This window comes from Oncorhynchus clarkii, unplaced genomic scaffold (assembly GCF_045791955.1).
Source record: "Oncorhynchus clarkii lewisi isolate Uvic-CL-2024 unplaced genomic scaffold, UVic_Ocla_1.0 unplaced_contig_2050_pilon_pilon, whole genome shotgun sequence".
Lineage (NCBI taxonomy): Eukaryota > Metazoa > Chordata > Actinopteri > Salmoniformes > Salmonidae > Oncorhynchus > Oncorhynchus clarkii.
The window spans coordinates 67231-82648 of record NW_027257981.1 but is presented as its reverse complement, the minus strand read 5'-3'; the positions used below and the strand labels follow the sequence as shown (position 1 = coordinate 82648).

Genomic DNA, 15418 nt, shown 5'->3' with positions numbered 1-15418 from the left:
AGACCAGGGTTGGAGGGCGTAATCTGTTTTAGACCAGGGTTGATTGGTGTAATCTGTTTTAGACCAGGGTTAAATGGTGTAATCTGTTTTTAGACCAGGGTTGAAGGCCGTGATTAGAATATAGACCAGGGTTGAAGGGCTTAATCTGTTTTAGACCAGGGTTGGAGGGTGTAATCTGTTTTAGACCAGGGTTGGAGGGCGTAATCTGTTTTAGACCAGGGTTGGAGGGTGTAATCTGTTTTAGACCAGGGTTGGAGGGTGTAATCTGTTTTAGACCAGGGTTGGAGGGTGTAATCTGTTTTAGACCAGGGTTGGAGAACAGTTGAACTAAACTGCATCTCTAATTTATTTTTTTCAACAATCAATGGGTACCACTGTTCTGTTCGAGACCACCTAAAGCGAGACCAAGTCAGAGCCCTCGAGGGGGGGTGTGGCGGTGTCAATACAGAGACCACGAGGGGGTCGAGACTGTGTCAATACAGAGACCACGAGAGGGTCGAGACTGTGTCAATACAGAGACCACGAGAGGGTCGAGACTGTGTCAATACAGAGACCACGAGGGGGTCGAGACTGTGTCAAGACAGAGACTACGAGGGGGTTGAGACTTTGTCAAGACAGAGACCACGAGAGGGTCGAGACTGTGTCAAGACAGAGACCACGAGGGGGCCGAGACTGTGTCAAGACCGAGACCACGAGGGGGGCGAGACGGTGTCATACCAGAGACCACGAGGGGGGCAAGACAGTGTCAAGCCAGTGACCACGAGGGGGGCAAGACGGAGACTGTGAGACAGAGACCACGAGTGGGGTGAGACGGTGTCAAGACAGACCGGAAGGGGGTGAGGATTTGGGGACGGGGTCAAGACCAAGACTAGAAAAAGATAAGTAGATAGACGATATGTTATAACTCACTGACCCCAACAGGACAATATGTTACAACTCACTGACCCCAACAGGTCAATATGTTACAACTCACTGACCCCAACAGGTCTCCAATAGATAGACAATATGTTACAACTCACTGACCCCAACAGGACAATATGTTACAACTCATTGACCCCAACAGGTCTCCAATAGGTAGACAATATGTTACAACACACTGACCCCAACCTGACAATATGTTACAACTCATTGACCACAACAGGTCAATATGTTACAACTCACTGACCCCAACAGGCCAATATGTTACAACTCACTGACCCCAACAGGTCTCCAATAGGTAGACAATATGTTACAACCCACTGACCCCAACAGGACAATATGTTACAACTCACTGACCCCAACAGGCCAATATGTTATAAGTCACTGACCCCAACAGGTCAATATGTTACAACTCACTGACCCCAACAGGACAATATGTTACAACTCACTGACCCCAACAGGCCAATATGTTACAACTCACTGACCACAACAGGTCAATATGTTACAACTCACTGACCCCAACAGGTCTCCAATAGGTAGACAATATGTTACAACTCAGTGACCCCAACAGGACAATATGTTACAACCCACTGACCCCAACAGGTCTCCAATAGGTAGACTATGTTACAACTCATTGACCCCAACAGGACAATATGTTGCAACTCTCTGACCCCAACAGGTCTCCAATAGGTAGACAATATGTTACAACTCACTGACCCCAACAGGACAATACGTTACAACTCACTGACCCCAACAGGACAATATGTTACAACTCACTGACCCCAACAGGTCAATATGTTACAACTCACTGACCCCAACAGGACAATATGTTACAACCCACTGACCCCAACAGGTCTCCAATAGGTAGACAATATGTTACAACTCACTGACCCCAACAGGACAATATGTTACAACTCACTGACCCCAACAGGTCTCCAATAGGTAGACAATATGTTACAACTCACTGACCCCAACAGGACAATATGTTACAACTCACTGACCCCAACAGGACAATATGTTACAACTCACTGACCCCAACCGGACAATATGTTACAACCCACTGACCCCAACAGGTCTCCAATAGGTAGACAATATGTTACAACTCACTGACCCCCAACAGGACAATATGATACAACTCACTGACCCCAATAGGTAGACTATGTTACAACTCACTGACCCCAACCGGTCAATATGTTACAACTCACTGACCCCAACAGGACAATATGTTGCAACTCTCTGACCCCAACAGGTCTCCAATAGGTAGACAATATGTTACAACTCACTGACCCCAACAGGACAATATGTTGCAACTCACTGACCCCAACAGGTCTCCAATAGATAGATAATATGTTACAACTCACTGACCCCAACATGTTACAACTCACTGACCCCAACAGGACAATATGTTACAACTCACTGACCCCAACAGGACAATATGTTACAACTCACTGACCCCAACAGGTCTCCAATAGATAGACAATATGTTACAACTCACTGACCCCAACATGTTGCAACCCACTGACCCCAACAGGTTAACATGTGACAACTCAATGACCCCAACAGGTCAATATGTTACAACTCATTGACCCCAACAGGACAATATGTTACAACTCACTGACCCCAACAGGTCAATATGTTACAACTCACTGACCCCAACAGGTCTCCAATAGATAGACAATATGTTACAACTCACTGACCCCAACATGTTACAACTCACTGACCCCAACATGTTACAACTCACTGACCCCAACAGGTCAATATGTTACAACTCACTGACCCCAACAGGTCGTCAATAGAAAGACAATATGTTACAACTCACTGACCCCAACAGGGGGGTTAGACTGCTGCTCCACTCTGGTGCGAGATGCAACCAACAACTTTGGTTTTGCTCTCGATGTGATGTGATTGGAGTGAAGCCAAAACCAGACTGGCTTCCCTTTCTACTTTCTATTGGTGCTCCAGGACCATTCACAGTTCAGCTCACTCAATTTAGCTCAATGCTGATTGGCTATTATTATATGCTTTTTTTATCAAGGGAGGCCAAAATGCTCGGTGGCGTGCCTTGCGTTCAATGCTACGGGCGGCAACAATGTCATACTCTTTTTGACCGGACAGCATCAGATAGATGGCCTATACATACAGAGACAGAGGGGTGCTGTTTCACTGACCAGACAGCATCAGATAGATGACCTTTACATACAGAGACAGAGGGGTGCTGTTTCACTGACCAGACAGCATCAGATAGATGGCCTTTACATACAGAGACAGAGGGGTGCTGTTTCACTGACCAGACAGCATCAGATAGATGGCCTTTACATACAGAGACCGAGGGGTGCTGTTTCACTCGCTCTGATGCTTTCTCTGATGGTAAACATTCTGCCTCTAGCCAATTTGAAGGAACATTATGAAACGCATAGAGAAGAAAGACATGTTTATTTTCTTGGTACATGTTTTGGGGCTTCCCTTGGCAAACATGAATACACACCAGGAGATCTATTCGACATCATAGTAAACAGCTGCTAAAACTTTCGCAATGAAAACCAGAGTTTCTATTGGACAACTTTAGGTGGGTCCCAACCCGTTTGCTTCGGTTTGGTAACGGTTACGCAGCAGCCGTAAAAGAAGGTTCCTAGTGAATACACCCCTATTCTAAACGTCGGCCAAACATTGACCTGTTTGCGCCACCGCCCTTTAAGTCACTGCGCGCTCCTTTTCATAGCGCGCTCCCGTGTTCGACGAGGAAGTCCCGTCGTTTGTTCAGAAGTACCGCTACGCTAAAGGAGATTGCAGATGTGACGTGTTTCTCGCTTCAACAAACCTATCCCGCAACCTTGACGTGCATGGGATAGAGACGTTTGAGAATGTTTTTAGCAACGGAGATAAAGGTAAATTCTGGGATGTTACTTTATTTTATAGGTTGCGTTTATGATTGTAAAGTTACCTGTCTGGAGTTGCCCTCCACGAGTCTGTCCAGTACAGGTGTGAACTTGGTGACGTTGTCGACTTCAACAATGTGCTGTAAAAGTTGTCAGAACTACTGTACTTTTATACCATGTAGCCTGTATTTCATTTAAATGCCGAAGTCGTGTTTGGAATTTAGGAATGGGATTGTGAAGAATTCGAAACGGGTATCCTCCCTAAAACAGGTTTATCAATTCTGAAGTGCATCATGACAAAAGACCAGCATGGGTGTTTAAACAAAGTGTAAACATATTGGTGTGTATGGAAATACTTCAACAGACCAAACAAGCACAACTGCCATAAAATCATGTCATGTAGATTCTCATATGGCATCTGCCATAAAATCATGTCATGTAGATTCTCATATGACATCTAGCATCTGTCATAAAATCATATAATGTAGAATCTCATATGGCATCTAGCATCTGCCATAAATTCATATAATGTATCGTGTTCCTTTTTCTAGGTATCTGGTAACTGTCCCATGAGTCTATGGAAAGTGCTCTAAAACACAATGTTAAGCAATCAACAAGTAATGAAGGACCAAGCAAACACACTTTAATCTTCTATGATTCAAATCTGTTGTAAAAATAATTCAAAACATTTTACAATATGTTTAAGTCTGTGGATGTTCAATTAGGGCGACGTGATGGCAGAAAGGTGCCATATATGAGATGAAAGTTAACTGCTAACTTTCCCATGATGCTCTCTGTCCTGTTTCCTAAATACCTAAACCAGCAGGCAGCAGCTAGCTCTGTCTAAACACTGAACAGGAACACACATTGATCAAGAAATGCCTCTTTGACAGGACATGTTTGGACTGTTGCTCAACGTCTGTAGTGTCAACTCAACGGAACAGCCGTAAGCACATCTAGCATCGATTCCACAATTCTTAAGTTAACATCTTATTCAATCAATCAAATGTTATTTATAAAGCACTTCATTTTGTTAAAAAAAAACAATACAAAGTGCTTATTACCATCTAATGTTGTAGTGGTGTTATTACCATCTAATGATGTAGTGGTGTTATTACCATCTAATGCTGTAGTGGTGTTATTACCATCTAATGTTGTAGTTGTGTTATTACCATCTAATGCTGTAGTGGTGTTATTACCGTCTAATGCTGTAGTGGTGTTATTACCATCTAATGCTGTAGTGGTGTTATTACCATCTAATGCTGTAGTGGTGTTATTACCATCTAATGCTGTAGTGGTGTTATTACCATCTAATGCTGTAGTGGTGTTGATACCATCTAATGCTGTAGTTGTGTTATTACCATCTAATGCTGTAGTGGTGTTATTACCATTTAATGCTGTAGTGGTGTTATTACCATCTAATGCTGTAGTGGTGTTATTACCATCTAATGATGTAGTGGTGTTATTACCATCTAATGCTGTAGTGGTGTTATTACCATCTAATGATGTAGTGGTGTTATTACCATCTAATGATGTAGTGGTGTTATTACCATCTAATGCTGTAGTGGTGTTATTACCATCTAATGCTGTAGTGGTGTTATTACCATCTAATGATGTAGTGGTGTTATTACCATCTAATGCTGTAGTGGTGTTATTATCATCTAATGATGTAGTGGTGTTATTACCATCTAATGCCGTAGTGGTGTTATTACCATCTAATGCTGTAGTTGTGTTATTACCATCTAATGCTGTAGTGGTGTTATTACCATCTAATGCTGTAGTGGTGTTATTACCATCTAATGCTGTAGTGGTGTTATTACCGTCTAATGATGTAGTGGTGTTATTACCATCTAATGCTGTAGTGGTGTTATTACCATCTAATGCAGTAGTGGTGTTATTACCATCTAATGCTGTAGTGGTGTTATTACCATCTAATGCTGTAGTGGTGTTATTACCGTCTAATGCTGTAGTGGTGTTATTACCATCTAATGATGTAGTGGTGTTCTTACCGTCTAATGCTGTAGTGGTGTTATTACCGTCTAATGCTGTAGTGGTGTTATTACCATCTAATGATGTAGTGGTGTTATTACCATCTAATGCTGTAGTGGTGTTATTACCGTCTAATGCTGTAGTGGTGTTATTACCATCTAATGCTGTAGTGGTGTTATTACCATCTAATGCTGTAGTGGTGTTATTACCATCTAATGCTGTAGTGGTGTTATTACCGTCTAATGCTGTAGTGGTGTTATTACCATCTAATGCTGTAGTAGTGTTATTACCATCTAATGCTGTAGTGGTGTTATTACCATCTAATGCTGTAGTGGTGTTATTACCATCTAATGCTGTAGTGGTGTTATTACCATCTAATGCTGTAGTGGTGTTATTACCATCTAATGCTGTAGTGGTGTTATTACCATCTAATGCTGTAGTGGTGTTATTACCGTCTAATGCTGTAGTGGTGTTATTACCGTCTAATGCTGTAGTGGTGTTGATACCATCTAATGCTGTAGTGGTGTTATTACCATCTAATGCTGTAGTGATGTTATTACCATCTAATGCTGTAGTGGTGTTATTACCATCTAATGATGTAGTGGTGTTGATACCGTCTAATGCTGTAGTGATGTTATTACCATCTAATGCTGTAGTGGTGTTATTACCATCTAATGCTGTAGTGGTGTTATTACCATCTAATGCTGTTGTGGTGTTATTACCGTCTAATGCTGTAGTGGTGTTATTACCATCTAATGTTGTAGTGGTGTTATTACCATCTAATGCTGTAGTGGTGTTATTACCGTCTAATGCTGTAGTGGTGTTATTACCATTTAATGCTGTAGTGGTGTTATTACCATCTAATGATGTAGTGGTGTTATTACCATCTAATGCTGTAGTGGTGTTATTACCATCTAATGCCGTAGTGGTGTTATTACCATCTAATGCTGTAGTGGTGTTATTACCATCTAATGCTGTAGTGGTGTTATTACCATCTAATGCTGTAGTGGTGTTATTACCATCTAATGCTGTAGTGGTGTTATTACCATCTAATGTTGTAGTGGTGTTATTACCATCTAATGCTGTAGTGGTGTTATTACCGTCTAATGCTGTAGTGGTGTTATTACCATCTAATGCTGTAGTGGTGTTATTACCATCTAATGCCGTAGTGGTGTTATTACCATCTAATGCTGTAGTGGTGTTATTACCATCTAATGCCGTAGTGGTGTTATTACCATCTAATGCTGTAGTGGTGTTGATCTCAGTCCTTGTTGTGGTGGTTGATACATACGTCTCAGTCCTTGTTGTGGTGGTATTACCATACGTCTCAGTCCTTGTTGTGGTGGTACTACCATACATCTCAGTCCTTGTTGTGGTGGTATTACTATACGTCTCAGTCCTTGTTGGGGTGGTTGATACATACGTCTCAGTCCTTGTGGTGGTATTACCATACGTCTCAGTCCTTGTTGTGGTGGTGTTACGTCTCAGTCCTTGTTGTGATGGTTGATACATACGTCTCAGTCCTTGTTGTGGTGGTTGATACATACCTCTCAGTCATTGTTGTGGTGTTATTACCATACGTCTCAGTCTTTGTTGTGGTGGTATTACCATACGTCTCATTCCTTGTTGTGGTGGTTGATACATACGTCTCAGTCCTTGTTGTGGTGGTACTACCATACATCTCAGTCCTTGTTGTGGTGGTATTACCATACGTCTCAGTCCTTGTTGTGGTGGTTGATACATACGTCTCAGTCCTTGTGGTGGTATTACCATACGTCTCAGTCCTTGTTGTGGTGGTATTACCATACGTCTCAGTCCTTGTTGAGGTGGTGTTACGTCTCAGTCCTTGTTGTGATGGTTGATACATACGTCTCAGTCCTTGTTGTGGTGGTTGATACATACCTCTCAGTCCTTGTTGTGGTGTTATTACCATACGTCTCAGTCTTTGTTGTGGTGGTATTACCATACGTCTCAGTCCTTGTTGTGGTGGTATTACCATACGTCTCAGTCCTTGTTGTGATGGTTGATACATACGTCTCAGTCCTTGTTGTGGTGGTTGATACATACCTCTCAGTCCTTGTTGTGGTGTTATTACCATACGTCTCAGTCCTTGTTGTGGTGGTATTACCATACGTCTCAGTCCTTGTTGTGGTGGTATTACCATACGTCTCAGTCCTTGTTGTGGTGGTATTACCATACGTCCCAGTCCATTAACATCTGCTAACCATGTGTATGTGACAAATAAAATTTGATTTGATTTGATTTGATTTGATTTGTTGTGGTGGTATTACCATACGTCTCAGTCCTTGTTGTGGTGGTATTACCATACGTCTCAGTCCTTGTTGTGGTGGTATTACCATACGTCTCAGTCCTTGTTGTGATGGTTGATACATACGTCTCAGTCCTTGTTGTGGTGGTATTACCATACGTCTCAGTCCTTGTTGTGGTGGTATTACCATACGTCTCAGTCCTTGTTGTGGTGGTATTACCATACGTCTCAGTCCTTGTTTTGATGGTTGATACATATGTCTCAGTCCTTGTTGTGGTGGTATTACCATACGTCTCAGTCCTTGTTGTGATGGTTGATACATACGTCTCAGTCCTTGTTGTGGTGGTATTACCATACGTCTCAGTCCTTGTTGTGGTGGTATTACCATACGTCTCAGTCCTTGTTGTGGTGGTTGATACATACCTCTCAGTCCTTGTTGTGGTGGTATTACCATACGTCTCAGTCCTTGTTGTGGTGGTATTACCATACGTCTCAGTCCTTGTTGTGGTGGTTGATACATACGTCTCAGTCCTTGTTGTGGTGGTATTACCATACGTCTCAGTCCTTGTTGTGGTGGTATTACCATACATCTCAGTCCTTGTTGTGGTGGTATTACCATACGTCTCAGTCCTTGTTGTGGTGGTATTACCATACATCTCAGTCCTTGTTGTGGTGGTATTACCATACGTCTCAGTCCTTGTTGTGGTGGTTGATACATACGTCTCAGTCCTTGTTGTGGTGGTATTACCATACGTCTCAGTCCTTGTTGTGGTGGTATTACCATACGTCTCATTCCTTGTTGTGATGGTTGATACATACGTCTCAGTCCTTGTTGTGGTGGTATTACCATACATCTCATTCCTTGTTGTGATGGTTGATACATACGTCTCAGTCCTTGTTGTGGTGGTATTACCATACGTCTCATTCCTTGTTGTGGTGGTTGATACATACGTATGGGGTTGGGCTCATACAGGGTTGGACTCATACAGGGTTGGGCTCATACAGGGTTGGGCTCATACAGGGTTGGGCTCATACAGGGTTGGGCTCATACAGGGTTGGGCTCATACAGGGTTGGGCTCATACAGGGTTGGGCTCATACAGGGTTGGGCTCATACAGGGTTGGGCTCATACAGGGTTATGCTCATACAGGGTTATGCTCATACAGGGTTGGGCTCATACAGGATTAGGGTTGGACTCATACAGGGTTGTGGTTGGGCTCATACAGGGTTGGGGTTTGGGCTCATACAGGGTTGGGCTCATACAGGGTTATGCTCATACAGGGTTATGCTCATACAGGGTTGGGCTCATACAGGATTAGGGTTGGACTCATACAGGGTTAGGGTTGGACTCATACATGCTTGGGCTCATACAGGGTTAGGGTCATACAGGGTTGGGGTTGGGCTCATACAGGGTTGGGGTTTGGCTCATACAGGGTTAGGGTTGGGCTCATACAAGGTTGGGTTTGGGCTCATACAAGGTTGGGTTTGGGCTCATACAAGGTTGGGTTTGGGCTCATACAGGGTTGTGGTTGGGCTCCTACAGGGTTAGGGTTGGACTCATACAGGGTTGGGCGCATACATTGTTGTGCTCATACAGGGTTAGGGTTGGACTCATACAGGGTTGTGGTTGGGCTCATACAGGGTTGGGGTTTGGGCTCATACAGGGTTGGGCTCATACAGGGTTGGGGTTTGGGCTCATACAGGGTTGGGCTCATACAGGGTTGGGTTTGGGCTCATACAGGGTTGGGTTTGGGCTCATACAGGGTTGGGTTTGGGCTCATACAGGGTTGGTGTTTGGCTCATACAGGGTTGAGGTTAGGCTCATACAGGGTTGGGCTCATACAGGGTTGGGCTCATACAGGGTTGGGCTCATACAGGGTTGGGCTCATACAGGGTTGGGCTCATACAGGGTTATGCTCATACAGGGTTATGCTCATACAGGGTTGGGCTCATACAGGATTAGGGTTGGACTCATACAGGGTTAGGGTTGGACTCATACAGGGTTGGGGTTGGACTCATACAAGGTTGGGTTTGGGCTCATACAGGGTTGTGGTTGGGCTCATACAGGGTTGGGCTCATACAGGGTTATGCTCATACAGGGTTATGCTCATACAGGGTTGGGCTCATACAGGATTAGGGTTGGACTCATACAGGGTTAGGGTTGGACTCATACATGCTTGGGCTCATACAGGGTTAGGGTCATACAGGGTTGGGGTTGGGCTCATACAGGGTTGGGGTTTGGCTCATACAGGGTTAGGGTTGGGCTCATACAAGGTTGGGTTTGGGCTCATACAAGGTTGGGTTTGGGCTCATACAGGGTTGTGGTTGGGCTCCTACAGGGTTAGGGTTGGACTCATACAGGGTTGGGCGCATACAGTGTTGTGCTCATACAGGGTTAGGGTTGGACTCATACAGGGTTGTGGTTGGGCTCATACAGGGTTAGGGTTGGACTCATACAGGGTTGGGGTTGGACTCATACAGGGTTAGGGTTGGACTCATACAGGGTTAGGGTTGGACTCATACAGGGCTGTGGTTGGGCTCATACAGGGTTAGGGTTGGACTCATACAGGGTTGGGGTTGGACTCATACAGGGTTAGGGTTGGGCTCATACAGGGTTGGGGTTGGACTCATACAGGGTTGAGGTTGGACTCATACAGGGTTAGGGTTGGACTCATACAGGGTTAGGGTTGGGCTCATACAGGGTTGGGTTTGGGCTCATACAGGGTTGTGGTTGGGCTCCTACAGGGTTAGGGTTGGACTCATACAGGGTTGGGCGCATACAGTGTTGTGCTCATACAGGGTTAGGGTTGGACTCATACAGGGTTGTAGTTGGGCTCATACAGGGTTAGGGTTGGACTCATACAGGGTTGGGGTTGGACTCATGCAGGGTTAGGGTTGGGCTCATACAGGGTTAGGGTTGGACTCATACAGGGTTGGGGTTGGACTCATACAGGGTTAGGGTTGGACTCATACAGGGTTAGGGTTGGACTCATACAGGGTTAGGGTTGGGCTCATACAGGGTTAGGGTTGGACTCATACAGGGTTAGGGTTGGACTCATACAGGGTTGGGTTTGGGCTCATACAAGTTTGGGTTTGGGCTCATACAGGATTGTGGTTGGGCTCCTACAGGGTTAGGGTTGGACTCATACAGGGTTGGGCGCATACAGTGTTGTGCTCATACAGGGTTAGGGTTGGACTCATATAGGGTTGTGGTTGGGTTCATACAGGGTTAGGGTTGGACTCATACAGGGTTGGGGTTGGACTCATACAGGGTTAGGGTTGGGCTCATACAGGGTTAGGGTTGGGCTCATACAGGGTTGGGGTTGGACTCATACAGGGTTGAGGTTGGACTCATACAGGGTTAGGGTTTGGGCTCATACAGGGTTGGGGTTGGGCTCATACAGGGTTGGGGTTGTGCTCATACAGGGTTAGAGTTTGGGCTCATACAGGGTTAGGGTCGGGCTCATACAGGGTTGGTGTTTGGCTCATACAGGGTTGGTGTTTGGCTCATACAGGGTTAGGGTTAGGCTCATACAGGGCTGGTGTTTGGCTCATACAGGGTTGCGGTTGGGCTCATACAGGGTTGCGGTTGGGCTCATACAGGGTTGGGTTTGGGCTCATACAGGGTTGGACTCATACAGGGTTGGACTCATACATGGATCAAATCAAATCAAATTTATTTATATAGCCCTTTGTACATCAGCTGATATCTCAAAGTGCTGTACAGAAACCCAGCCTAAAACCCCAAACAGCAAGCAATGCAGGTGTAGAAGCACGGTGGCTAGGAAAAACTCCCTAGAAAGGCCAAAACCTAGTAAGAAACCTAGAGAGGAACCAGGCTATGTGGGGTGGCCAGTCCTCTTATGGCTGTGCCGGGTGGAGATTATAACAGAACATGGCCAAGAAGTTCATATGTTCATAAATTACTAGCATGGTCGAATAATAATAAGGCAGAACAGTTGAAACTGGAGCAGCAGCACGGCCAGGTGGACTGGGGACAGCAAGGAGTCATCATGTCAGGTAGTCCTGAGGCATGGTCCTAGGGCTCAGGTCCTCCGAGCGAGAGAAAGAAAGAGAGAATTAGAGAGAGCACACTTAAATTCACACAGGACACCGAATAGGACAGGAGAAGTACTCCAGATATAACAAACTGACCCTAGCCCCCCGACACATAAACTACTGCAGCATAAATACTGGAGGCTGAGACAGGAGGGGTCAGGAGACACTGAGACAGGGTTGGACTCATACAGGGTTTGGCTCATACAGGGTTGGGCTCATACAGGGTTGGGGTTGGGCTCATACAGGGTTGTGCTCATACAGGGTTGGACTCATACAGGGTTGGACTCATACAGGGTTATGCTCATACAGGGTTGGGCTCATACAGGGTTGGGGTTGGGCTCATACATGGTTAAGGTTGGACTCATACATGCTTGGGCTCATACAGGGTTAGGGTCATACAGGGTTGGGCTCATTTGGGGTTGGGCTCATACAGGGTTGGGGTTGGGCTCATACAGGGTTGGGGTTGGGCTCATACAGGGTTGGGGTTGGGCTCGTACAGGGTTAGGGTTGCGCTCGTACAGGGTTGTGGTTGGGCTCATACAGGGTTGGGGTTGGGCTTATACAGGGTTGGGCTCATACATTGTTGGGGTTGGGCTCATACAGGGTTGGGCTCATACAAGGTTGGGCTCATACAGGGTTAGGGTTGGGCTCATACAGTGTTGGGCTCATACAGGGTTGGGATTGGGCTCATACAGGGTTGGGCTCATACAGGGTTGGGGTTGGGCTCATACAGGGTTGGGGTTGGGCTCATACAGGGTTGGGCTCATTCAGGGTTGGGCTCATACAGGATTAGGGTTGGGCTCATACAGGATTAGGGTTGGACTCATACATGGTTAGGGTTGGACTCATACATGCTTGGGCTCATACAGGGTTAGGGTCATACAGGGTTGGGCTCATTTGGGGTTGGGCTCATACAGGGTTGGGGTTGGGCTCATACAGGGTTGGGGTTGGGCTCGTACAGGGTTGGGCTCATACAGGGTTGGGCTCATACAGGGTTGGGGTTGGGCTCATACAGGGTTGGGCTCATACAGGGTTGGGGTTGGGCTCGTACAGGGTTGGGCTCATACAGGGTTGGGCTCATACAGGGTTGGGGTTGGGCTCATACAGGGTTGGGCTCATACAGGGTTGGGGTTGGGCTCATACAGGGTTGGGCTCATACAGGGTTGGGCTCATACAGGGTTAGGGTTGGGCTCATACAGTGTTGGGCTCATACAGGGTTGGGATTGGGCTCATACAGGGTTGGGCTCATACAGGGTTGGGGTTGGGCTCATACAGGGTTGGGCTCATACAGTGTTGGGTTTGGGTTCATACAGGGTTGGGCTCATACAGGGTTGGACTCGTACAGGGTTAGGGTTGGGCTCATACAGTGTTGGGCTCATACAGGGTTGGGATTGGGCTCATACAGGGTTGGGCTCATACAGGGTTGGGGTTGGGCTCATACAGGGTTGGGCTCATACAGTGTTGGGTTTGGGTTCATACAGGGTTGGGCTCATACAGGGTTGGGCTCATACAGGGTTGGTGTTGGGCTCATACAGGGTTGGGGTTTGGCACATACAGGAATTTCCCATCAAAATTACTCCGTTATTGACGAGGTCCTCCCATTACAAATGTCTGGACTCTATAGCGTGTTTTAGACCAGCACTGCTAGCACACCTCATCTAGCCACAGCCTACAATAACATTAGACAGTGTTTTGACATCAAATGAACCCTATTTCACAGCCCTTGTTTGTAGTGAACTCAGACTGGCTTCATCCCTGTGGAGACAGTAGTCTCACACGAGGAAACCCATTAAAGCATGATGTAGTTAGAGAAGTCACTGGAGATTAGATGTGTACAGTCGGACTGGGGCTTTTGGCAGTGAACAAGGTCCACCAGGTCAACATTCATCTGTTTATTTATCTGTATGGTCATAGAGAAGGTGTGCTGACCCTGTGTGAACTCTGACCCTTGTCCTGTTCTCTCCTGTCCTCTCTGTGTGGTGGGCTGATCTGCCTAGAGAAGGTGTGCTGACCCTGTGTGAACTCTGACCCTTGTCCTGTTCTCTCCTGTCCTCTCTGTGTGGTGGGCTGATCTGCCTAGGGTGCTAGCTAGCTAGCTTTCTCCCTGTCCCTCTCTGTCCCAAATTGAACCCTATTCCCAATGTAGTGTACTACTACTACCACTCTGGTCAAACGTAGTGCACTTTATAGCGAATAGGATGCCTATTGGGACGCAGGGCGTCCCTGTGGTCTAGTGTGGTCTCAGCATGGCCACAACACACTGCCTTCATAATGAGACAGATGTTCAGGGCCAACTGTACTGTCGTCTCACCCCGCCTCTACTCTGCAGGACGGACGGATGATGGAGCAGCCGTTTGTCAGGATTAGTGTAGCTAGCTCTCTCTCTCTGTCTCTGTCTGCATCCCAAATGGGACTATATTCCCTATATAGTGCACTATATTTGACCTGAGCCCAGTAGGCCCTGGTGAAAAATAGTGCACTCCTTAGGGAATAGGGTGTCATTAGGGAGGTACATTCCCTCTCTGCTCTGGCCAGCCTGGCTAATAGTGAGGGACAGTGTTGTGATGATAGGAGGAGTTGTTGTGTGATGGTAGTTAAGCCGTCAGCCATAAAGACTCTCTCTCTCTCTCTCTCTCTCTCTCTCTCTCTCTCTCTCTCTCTCTCTCTCTCTCTCTCTGCACCAAAACTGACCCCAGTAGTTGGCAGTTCCTTACTGACAGAACTGAATACTGCTGTCAGTTAGCTTACTGACTGAACTGAATACTGCTGTCAGTTAGCTTACTGACTGAACTGAATACTGCTGTCAGTTAGCTTAATGACTGAACTGAATACTGCTGTCAGTTAGCTTAATGACTGAACTGAATACTGCTGTCAGTTAGCTTAATGACTGAACTGAATACTGCTGTCAGTTAGCTTAATGACTGAACTGAATACTGCTGCCAGTTAGCTTACTGACTGAATTGAATACTGCTGTCAGTTAGCTTACTGACTGAACTGAATACTGCTGTCAGTTAGCTTACTGACTGAACTGAATACTGCTGTCAGTTAGCTTACTGACTGAACTGAATACTGCTGTCAGTTAGCTTAATGACTGAACTGAATACTGCTGTCAGTTAGCTTAGTGACTGAACTGAATACTGCTGTCAGTTAGCTTAATGGTTGAACTGCTGTCAGATAGTCATTATGATTATTAAAGACTATTAAATATTTAGCTATATTTCTGGCCGCATTTATAAGATCTGCGATCACTGTAGTAGCGTAAAATCTGTCAATCAGTATAGAAATGTACGTAGTATTTATGTAGGTAA

General features: G+C 45.7%; 1 protein-coding gene across 1 annotated transcript in view; it reads left to right on the top strand.

Moving 5' to 3' along the window:
- Positions 1-3664: 3664 nt before the first annotated feature.
- The window catches only part of LOC139394391 (multiple C2 and transmembrane domain-containing protein 2-like), a gene marked incomplete at its 3' end in the record, with an annotated part of 78981 nt that continues 67227 nt past the window's right edge, over positions 3665-15418 (top strand). The window contains exon 1 of the mRNA XM_071142445.1: positions 3665-3803. The remainder of the gene's footprint in view (positions 3804-15418) is intronic.